The sequence below is a fragment of the Clarias gariepinus genome, chromosome 3 (genome assembly GCF_024256425.1).
Source record: "Clarias gariepinus isolate MV-2021 ecotype Netherlands chromosome 3, CGAR_prim_01v2, whole genome shotgun sequence".
NCBI lineage: Eukaryota > Metazoa > Chordata > Actinopteri > Siluriformes > Clariidae > Clarias > Clarias gariepinus.
The window spans coordinates 23,830,001-23,840,008 of NC_071102.1; the positions used below are offsets into that span (position 1 = coordinate 23,830,001).

A 10,008-nucleotide genomic window follows, 5' to 3' on the forward strand; every position below is an offset into this window, starting at 1 on the left:
GTTTCTTCATTGGCTGTATTTTCTGCAGACGCCTCTTCAAACTGAATGAAAAGGTATGAGGTTTAAATAACCACTTTTCCCTTGTTGCGTCTTGATCCCATGTGCTGCTTAAGCAATACTAACTACTGACCAAGCCTACTGACTCTCACATAAAAAAGCCTGTATTTTGTTTTCATTCCATTTACATTTTTAATGTATTTAAAATAATGCATTTAATTTTTCTAAATAATAGTTAACATGCATACATATACAGTATTTGCATATGGCATACGAACCTATTCATTGGATAAGTAGCGCATACATCCAGGAGCCGTACAAAACTTGTTCACGCCAGTGGAAAGCCAAGCGAAGCGAGTTTACATTTTTTTATTTTATTTTTTTTTTTACATTTTTTTGCATTTTGTGAAAGATATAGTGAAGACGTAGCACCGTTGATCCCATGAATGTTAGCAATGACAGTAGCAAGAAGAAAACGGAGCCGCTTTCAGTTTCGTCTTTAAAGCAGCCGGTGCCAAGACGAATCATAAATTAAAGTTAAGTGAGGCTTAAAATCCATTTATTTCATATTTTACTTAATTTACACGTCTTTTCTAAATGTTTTGATTGTTTTTACACGAAAAGACATTTGATTATAGTGTTGGAAATTGGTCAAATTGGAAATATTTTTAAGCAACTGGAACGGATCATCTGCATTTACATTATTTCCTATGGGAAAATACGATTCACAATCCGGAATTTCACAGAGGTTCCGCTGTATTTTCTATTTGCATAACCATATTTACAAAATTCTCTCCTTATTTATGGCAGACGTTTCATCCCATTTACAAATGCTCTGCAACATTTCACCAACACATGATTAACAGACAAACTGTGTATAACACCTGTTTAAAACATCTCCTGGACACACATAAAATAATCAGCATGCACACAAATATGAGTGTATCATGAAATATTTATGAACGTGATGAAGTGAGTTAGACCGATAGCTCTGAAGTATGTTCAGTGAACGGGAGCCAAGAATGTGAATCCTGGTTCTTATGACACACTCGGCTTTACGTGAGTGTCCTCTAGTGTCTACGGTCCACTTAAAAAATGAACTGTCTGCGTCTGGTAATGTTTCATCTCTGAGTGTATTAATGGTCAATGAGTAAATCTGAGCAGATAAGCATGACAAATAAAAGAACAGGGGAGGAAAAAAAACAGATCTGTCTAATGCCACCAGAAAAAGTACTGAGGTAAGCAATTCAGCTAAACATGAATTAGAGAAAATACAGACATCATTTTCCTACTCGAGATGTCTCAGTCACCTCTACTGGCAACTTTCTCTCTCTCTCTCTCTCTCTCTCTCTACTATGTATCATCCTTCTCAAATCCTTTCTCTTTTTCTCTCTTCCTCTTTTCTGTCCCGTCCTCCTGTTAGTCATATTTTAAATTTGTACTATATCTCTCTTTTCAAGTTTAGAGATAGCAATTACCATAATGTTATGAATGTTAAGTTTTACGTTAAAACCTTTACATTGCAATCAGTTATGATTTTTTTAAATGCAGTATTACAATAGTGGTGGCACGGTGGCGTAGTGCCTCGCGATGTCGCCTCGCACCTCCAGGGTCCGGGTTCGATTCCCAGCTCAGGGTCTGTGTGCATGGAGTTTGCATGTGCACCCCATGCTTGGTGGATTTCCTCCGATTTCCTCTCACAGTCCAAAGACATGCAGATAAGACTGATTGTCGTTCCCAAAGTGCCAGTAATGTGTGAATAAGTGTGTGTGTGAGTGTGTGTGTGTTTGTGCCCTGTGATGGATTGGCACCCTGTCCAGGGTGTACCCTGCTCCTGGGATAGGCTCCAGGCCCCCGCGAGACCCTGATCACAGGATAAAGCGTTATATGCACGAGTGATTAAGTAAGTGAGTAAATGTGACATTTAAATACGATTCCTTATGACAGGGAAAAAAAATAAACAAAAAAAAATTCATAGCGCAATATCCACCACACTCCCCGCCCATCCCCACCCCCGACACCCTTCACTTCTCAATTACATTATACAGAAACCTTTTGAGCACCGCATCCCTATTTATCACTACACCTTTTTTTTTCTTCTTCTGCTGATCTAATTTCACAAATCACACCATAAAATCTCAATGAATGAATGGCCGAGCAACTGAGTCAGAATGAATGAGTCACCCAGAAACGAAGTGCGAATTGTATTAGCAAAAGTTGGATCTCCCGTTTGCCAAAAGACTGCGAGGATGACGTGGTTACGGGGTAGGAGGAACTGTGGGCCGAGGGCTATGTCTCTTTTTTTTCGCTCGGAGGAGAGTGCAGCTAATACGTGAAAATGAAGCATGCAGGTATCTGCACAGGCTGCTTAGCATGTCATGCGCTGACATATTTCATTACATCCAGAGGGAGGAATATATTTCTCACAACGCACACACATACTTCCCACTCAAAATGTGTGCTAACATATGCAGTATAACAAAAAAAAAAAAAAAGAAAAACTCCTCACACTTACCTTTTTCTAGATTCTCTCAACTGATTCTCTTCTCACTCACAAATCGCATGTTTCCATGGCAATGCTACCCTGCCAGTTTGTTACCTGAGAGAGAAAGAGAGAGAGAGAGAGAAGGAGAGAGAGAGAGCGAGAGAGAGAAAGAGGCGAAGCAAAGTCAAGGTTGACATCACCAGCACAAAACCTATAGATTGATGCCATAAAACTTCTTGATATCTCCTGATTTTTCACCCTTTGATACTTTGCATACTCCTTACACACACTCACCTGTGAGTCTTTATGTAACAATGCAATAAGCATTCCATAAAGCATGTATTCTTGCGTTCTCAATCAGGATTCTGTCAAAGAACTACGAAGTCTTGGCGACTGCATACATCCTGCATAATTACCACTTGTAAAATATGCAACGATAATTCTAAACCAACACACTACACCGACAGCTGTTTTAAAGCATCCAGGTTTTGCATGTGAGCACTATTGATCTGGAACGAATCGGGAGGAAATTTTTTTTTTAACTATTAGCACAAAAATATAGCAAGCAACTGCTGAACAGATCCCCAATCCCCAGTCGCAGATTCTTATATTTAGACAATAGCTAATAACCGCAGAATTCAACCTTCTAAAGGAGCAAACTGACATCTTTTATTTATATCCTTTATCTAGCCTTAAAGATCTGTGGCTCCAATAAGTTTCCTTTATCGCACTTAATTATTCCTTTATCTAACGATAATACAATTTCCAACCCATCCTCAGGACTTCGGCTTCATCGTTTTTATGTGTAACATAATATTATGCTTTCTTTACTGACAAATAATGATGATGGACTGAAAAATGAACAATGGATGATGGCCACCCTTGAACACAGAACTATGGGTTCCTTTTTTTTCATCCTTTAAATTAATAAAATGCGTCTGCTTTGGTGTGCAAAGTGGTGATGCAGTGGAAAGCGCATTGTGGCCTCACAGCTCCAGGGTTCCTGGCTTGATCCTAACTCTGTGCAGAGTTTCTATGCATGTTCATCTACATCTACATGGTTTTCTTTTGGGTTCTCCAGTTTCCTTCCACCTACCAAAAACATGTAAGCAAGTGGATTGGCTTAGATAAATTGCCCCTAAGCTGAAAATAAATGCACAAATGTGTGTGTGTGTGTGTGTGTGTGTGTGTGTGTGTGTTTGTGTGTGGTCTAATTAAGGGTTTATTTAATTCTGCATGTTCCTGGGATTGTGTCTGGATCCACCGTAAATAAATATTCTATTGTGCAAAGGCCTTTAGTCAGGATAAATAAGTTCTTTTATTTATTTTTTCATGGGACTGCATCATACACCGCAGTATGGTAACAAGTCTGCAATCCCACATTTAGTCATTAGTTCAACCGTTAAATAACCCATAATGTAATTAACAATAAGCTGAATTTTCCAGCATACTAAACTTACTGGACGGAGAAAAAAATCCACTTATTAGTCAGAATCATGACTCAAGTCCACTCTGATGACTCTGACCATTAGGTTTGCATCTTAAAATGCATACAGTACGATAACATTTAATAGCACGGCGAAGTAGTGTATCACATTTTCTTCTGCATTACATTAGTCCACTTCTTCATGAATAAAATGCAGTTGGAAAACAGTCCGACTAGTCGGAGCACTGAAATATTGAGCAGTGTCTGGTACAAGCTTCTTTGGGTTTACGTGAAAACCAAAGGCCTTGTTTAGTTGCCTGTCTTATGTCACTTCATATGTAATCAAATTCCAGAGAGGCCTCCTAATTATCACAAAAAGGCTTAGCATTTGACTAAGCTTGAAAGTTGGTCTATTAAACAAGGCAAGATGCAAATAAGCATAAAATAAGTATACTGTTTCAAATACAGTGGTAGAATTCGGAGCAAGCAAAAAATAATTAGTAAAAATTAACAGAATATTTTATCTTTTTTCTTATCATTTTCAGAGCAACAGTGCTTTGTTTTTCAACTTCTTCCTGTTGCCTCCCGTCCTGTAGCTGCTATAGACAGGGACATAGTAGGCCTCCGTGTCTCTCCATTGCGCCGCTGGTTGTTTATTTCACACAGTGGCCAACATCAGCCATGCTCTCTCAATATGGTAGGCTCTTCTTCCTAATAAAGTTACATCATTGTCAGGATTTCTGCATGACAGATTCATTCATATTTCCTTTTTCTGCTTAAAACTTTTGAAAAATCCAAGCTAAGAGATAGCTTAAGTTGGTCTTTTGTGAGAACCCTGAAAGGTTCTATGTAGAACCCTATAATAAACCCTGTAATAAAAAGGGATTACAGAATTAATTAATTAATTAGAATTCTCCAAGTAGAACCCTAGTGGATGCTAATAGCCCTTAATTATCGATATAAATAAACTCATTAAATCCCTGAAGAAGACCTTGAACTCCTTGAGCCCATCATGAACTTAATTTTTTGTACAGAGAGTTTTGGATATTAGTTCACAGCGCTCTGTTTCACTATGTGATGTCAAAGGGCTGTTTGCTATAATAGTGCCAATTATATTAACTCTGCGGAAGGCATCTGAATCCTATTTTTTTTAAATATGAGACAGACTTTGCATGCTGCTTTTAAGAGGTAACCTATACTACTTGGTCAATATTTTTTCAGCATAACAACACACATTAAAACTTTAGTGCAGCGTTTCAAGACATTCAAATACCTAATTTGAAGATTTCTGAGCTACCTAAGATAATAAAGACCACAAAACAGTGCAGTAGTTAAACTGTTTGATCTCACTGATATAAGACAGTTTAATAAACAGAACCAACAGATATGATGCTCGCACCCTACTGCATTACCAGGCAGCAACACGTCAGAGCAGATTAAGCTTCGATTTTATTTCCGTATATTTGATTAATAGAAAGGATCTCGTATTTTAGTAACACGGCCTACAATCTGTTGCGCTACGCTGTGTGTATATGCACTTCTGTGTCTGCATCTTCTGACTCACAAAGCTCCCCCCTAAATAATTGAGTTGGTTCAGTCTCTCATTAGAGTTGGCTCAGTGTATAGAGGCATGCAGAACACTCGGATATACAGAACCCCTAGACACACACAGACTCTCACATTCCCTCATCCATACCTCCCTCCCACAAACCCTGGCTCAGTGTCCTGCAGACAAAATCACACACACACACACACACACACACACACACACACACACACACACACAGTGATGAAGATCAAGTCAGCTTTGCTGCATGCCCCAAATCCCATTACACCCACCCAACCTTCCTCTCTCTCTTTCTCTCTCTCTCACACAGACACACACATTCATATACAGAGGCACACAAGCACATGTACACGCACACACACCCACACCACACACTCTCTCCTAAGCCAGGGTCAAAGGTGAAAGCTCTCCTAAAACCAGCTCTGTCAGCCAGGCAGGGAGACAGATGGAGAGAGAGAGGAAGAGACACCCAGGCAAAGAGTGAGTGAGGCAGAGATATAAAGAGTCAGAGAGAGAGAGAGAGAGAGAGACAGAAGGAAAAGAGAATAAAAAGCAGAAAGAGTAAGTGGAGTGGGAAAGGGAGTGTAGTCTCATGGAATGCGTGAGGTTATGTATGCATTGTCGTAGTGCTTACATCTGTAGCATCTTGAGTCATTCTGAAGCATGTAGGACTATGTAAGATGGCAGAGACATGACTGCTTTGACAGCTACCACCAAGGTCATGCTGGATCTCTTCTCTCTGCCAATCAGAAGTCTCCAGCTGGTGTGGCCTTCTAAATTTTCTTTAATAAAGGTCGCCATGGTGACCAGAACTGTCTGATGGACACGCACACACATGCACACACGCACACACACACACACACATACACAATGCATACCCTTAAAAGCATGGGCTACAATAGAGCAACCATCAAATTGGCTGTGTGCAACCGGTGCATGGTGCATGGTTTTCATGTAATGTATCTATCATGCACTAATAAACCAATAAACAAAAGGTCAAAACATGGAATGTCTATATGATTTTTTTTAATGTTTTTGCATAGGTGTACCAGTGTATGAAGAGTGTGCATACACTTTCATCACCTTCTGACTGAGCCGAGTCGAGTCAAGTCAAGGTATGTCCAAATCAGCACTTAAGCGGTTGTGCCAATAAAAATGCCACGACCCCTGACAGGTTAATCCAGCGAGATCCAGAGACGGTACAGACTATCAGGGTCCACTTGGGCCCTCTTGTGTCCTCGGCTTTCATCCTGCTTTAAGGTACACCTGTGTGTCACATATAAACTGCAGTATGTTAGAATTGCATGGTGAAAAAAAAACACACACAAGGAAATGGAATCAGACGATTGGGAACTTTAATTGGCAGCTGCGGAGGTACTGCATAGCCAGAGAGAGAGAGAGAGAGAGAGTGAGAGATGCGGCGGGGGGCAAAATTAGCCAGACTAATCAAGAGAACCATAGGCGGGCTTGAGAGCGGGAGGCGGGCGCGCGGGCGGGCGGGCGGGCGCGCGTGAGTCTGCTGTAACGTCGAACCGTAATCACAACCAAAACAGCATCACCGGACGCACGCGCCGCCGTCACTTAATACCAAATGACACGTTTTTTTTCTTCTTCTACCTTTTTTTTCTAACAAGGCTTAAAGAATTGTTGCTCAGCAATCATCCATGTCTCCAAATGTTCTTGCGCATTTGCGTTTATCTGTCAATACAGGACAGAATTTTCCAGATCAGATCCTAGTGCACTCCTGCAGAAATGCTCCTTAATCATTTCCCTATGACAGACGTGAGGCCACAGTGTGAAGCACTCGAGACTGAGGGATGGATGAAGCGCTCCCTGGGCGCGTGCGTGTGTGTGTGCGCGCAACTGACCTATGAATGGCAGCGATGAGGTTAATGGGAATTCAACAGAAAAAACACACACACACATACACACACACACATACATACATACAAACCCCTCTCAAAATTCTCTCCCAAGGGGTAAGACTTGGGGTTATGCAAAATATGCAATGTGCAAAAGAAGAAGAAGAAGAAGAAGAAAAGAAAAAAACGGCAGACGCCGCGCACTCACCGGGGAGGCGAACGCGCTCTCACGCTCCGCGCCGCTGCTGCTGCTGCTGCAGCACCGCCGCCGCCGCCGCCGCCGAGCTCCTCACGCGCGCGCAGACACCGATCACACCGATCAACGCCAGAACACCGGGACACGCAGCCTCACAGGTGCCCGCGCGCAGCACGCGCTCCACAGCCTGACCGCTCTCGGGCATGTCCCGCTCCGCTGTCTGCCGCCTTGCGACGCTCAACCAAGCTGGTCTCTGTCAACATCTGGTGAAAAGGGGAGAGATAAAAAAAAAAAAAAAAAACTCTAAATTGAAAAAAGAGGGGGGAAAAAACAAGCTTCTGTTGACGGTGGAGTGAAAACGCAGAAAATGTCAAAAATGTCAAATGAAATCGTGCGCCGCAGTTTGCGCCCGGGGATGGAGACGCGAGTCTGATAGCAGCGCGCGTTCCTGCGCCGTTTCTCTTCCCTCTGCAAACCCACTGACTCCACGCTACCTCGCCAGCGCGAACTGCAAACGTGCCTAACAGCAGCTTCCAGGCTTCCGTAGATTCTTACAGACAGCTTATCCTCTGCTCTGCTCTGAGGGACTCTGGGTATTGAAGTCTTTGCTTTGCGTGTTTGTGTGTGTGTGTGTGTGTGTGTGTGTGTGTGTTTGAAGAAATATACTTACTCACTTATCGTCGTCTATACTGCTTTATCCTGTTTACAAGGTCAAGGGGGCCTGGAGTCTCTGGAGACTTAGGGCATTAGGTAGGGTACACCCTGGACAGGGTGTCAATTCATTGCAGGGCACACATAAAGTATACACACTCATTCACCCACTATGGACAATTTGGGAACACTAATAAACCTAATCTTTGGACTGTGGAAGGAAACCGGAGTACCCAGAGGAAACCAGACCTAGCAAGGGGAGAACATGCAAAGTCCATGCATAGGTGAGAATTGAACCCCTGTAGGTGCAAGGCAACAGTGATAACCACCGAGCCACCATGCCACCAGAAAATATACAACTGTATGCTATTACAAAAAGAAGTGTTTAATGTTTCCTTTTTTTAAACAAGGTTTACCCATAATAGTTAAACCCCTGGGGAACCCTTTAATGTTAGGTGTTGTTTGATTAATGCAGTATCAAAGTGGTTAGGATGAATACAATTGTATAATATGTATTAGGAAAAAAGTGTTTAATGTTTCGTTTTTTTAAAACAAAGTTAACCCATATAAATCAAACATCTGGGGAACCTTTTAAGGTTCTAGACCGTCCATCTGGGTTTCCCAATCATAAAGGGTTTCCAATAGATTTTAATAAATATGTTTTTAAAAAACATTGCAGCTTGTATTGTGCTCATTGCTATATAGAATAAAAATAAAAAGAGTGATATCATTTTTTTTAAATGTGCAAGCAGTAGTACCTTACCTTATTTTACCTCATGTTATCTTCCAGCCTGCATCTGGCATTTCAGCTCTTACTGCCATCTTGTGGCTCGTTTTAGTAAATCCAAAAATGACCATGTGTTGTATAATATTTTTTTTTACTGCTGTGCATAATTTCATGATTGCATAATTTCACGTTGCCGTTGTTGTTTGTTGTTTATTGTTGTGTTTATAGTCATCTGAGAGAATTTCTGTGATAAACGTTTATAGCTCATCACTAACATGTCGAACCAACATGATTAAGGTCATTAAGTTTATTATACTTAAATACTTTTATAAAAAAAAAGCAATATTCTATAGTTTTATCTGTTGCTAATTTAAAAAAAAATCAATTAATGTATTATTTTCAGTAGAAATTCAATTCAGAATTTGCGATAGTTGTGAGATGTTTCCAACAAACAGCGTTAACAAATGCAGGTGTTATGCAGACACACAGGTCTTATCTTGTAAAATGTTTAATATTCATTCAATTCAGACAATGGTATTGTGCGCAATGCAAAAATGTTAATGTAAATAATTAGACCTACAGTAATAGTCTGGAAGAAAAATAATATTGAACATAGACATGAGAATACTTACTGAGTTTTCTAATTTGATAAGGACATTTGATTGGATTTGATGAGTCTGTTTCTCCACACAGGATATCTCTGGAATATTTAACAGGATTCTTCACCCCATTCCAGTTTTTTTTTTTAGTGGAGTTTAGTTTAAAACACAAGCAGAACCATTTCTTTGGTATGTGAGGTATTTTGAATGGATCTGTGATATGTTGGATCATTTACTTAGGAGTTTCTGTGTTTGTAGTTTAACAGAGGTATATCTTTTTGCTGTACTGTATATTGCTGTATGTACAGTATTGGGATTCGTAAAAGTTCCTAATGACATTCAAGTCAAGGTTATTTCTTAAATGACCATGTACCCACTTATGCCAAAGCAACATGTAGTGTTTGGGATTGTTTTCTTTAGAAACAAATTCATATATTTCCAGACAGTGTGGCCATATGTCTTTTTTTTTTAATAATCAATCATAATTAAGGCGCTTAG

General features: G+C 40.4%; 1 protein-coding gene across 2 annotated transcripts in view; it reads right to left on the minus strand.

Annotated features, from left to right (window-relative positions):
* Positions 1 to 8,064, minus strand: part of ahdc1 (AT hook, DNA binding motif, containing 1) — a 24,382-nt gene extending 16,318 nt beyond the window's left edge. Inside the window, exons 1-2 of one of the 2 annotated variants that reach the window (XM_053491619.1) lie at positions 7,546 to 8,064; positions 2,513 to 2,596 (exon numbers count right to left, since the gene is read on the minus strand). The gene's annotated coding sequence lies outside the window, so the exon portion shown is untranslated. Of the gene's footprint in view, positions 1 to 2,512; positions 2,597 to 6,109; positions 6,194 to 7,545 lie in introns of those variants that run through there. The other variant, XM_053491620.1, reaches the window with a different exon arrangement.
* Between the last annotated feature and the right edge of the window lie 1,944 nt (positions 8,065 to 10,008).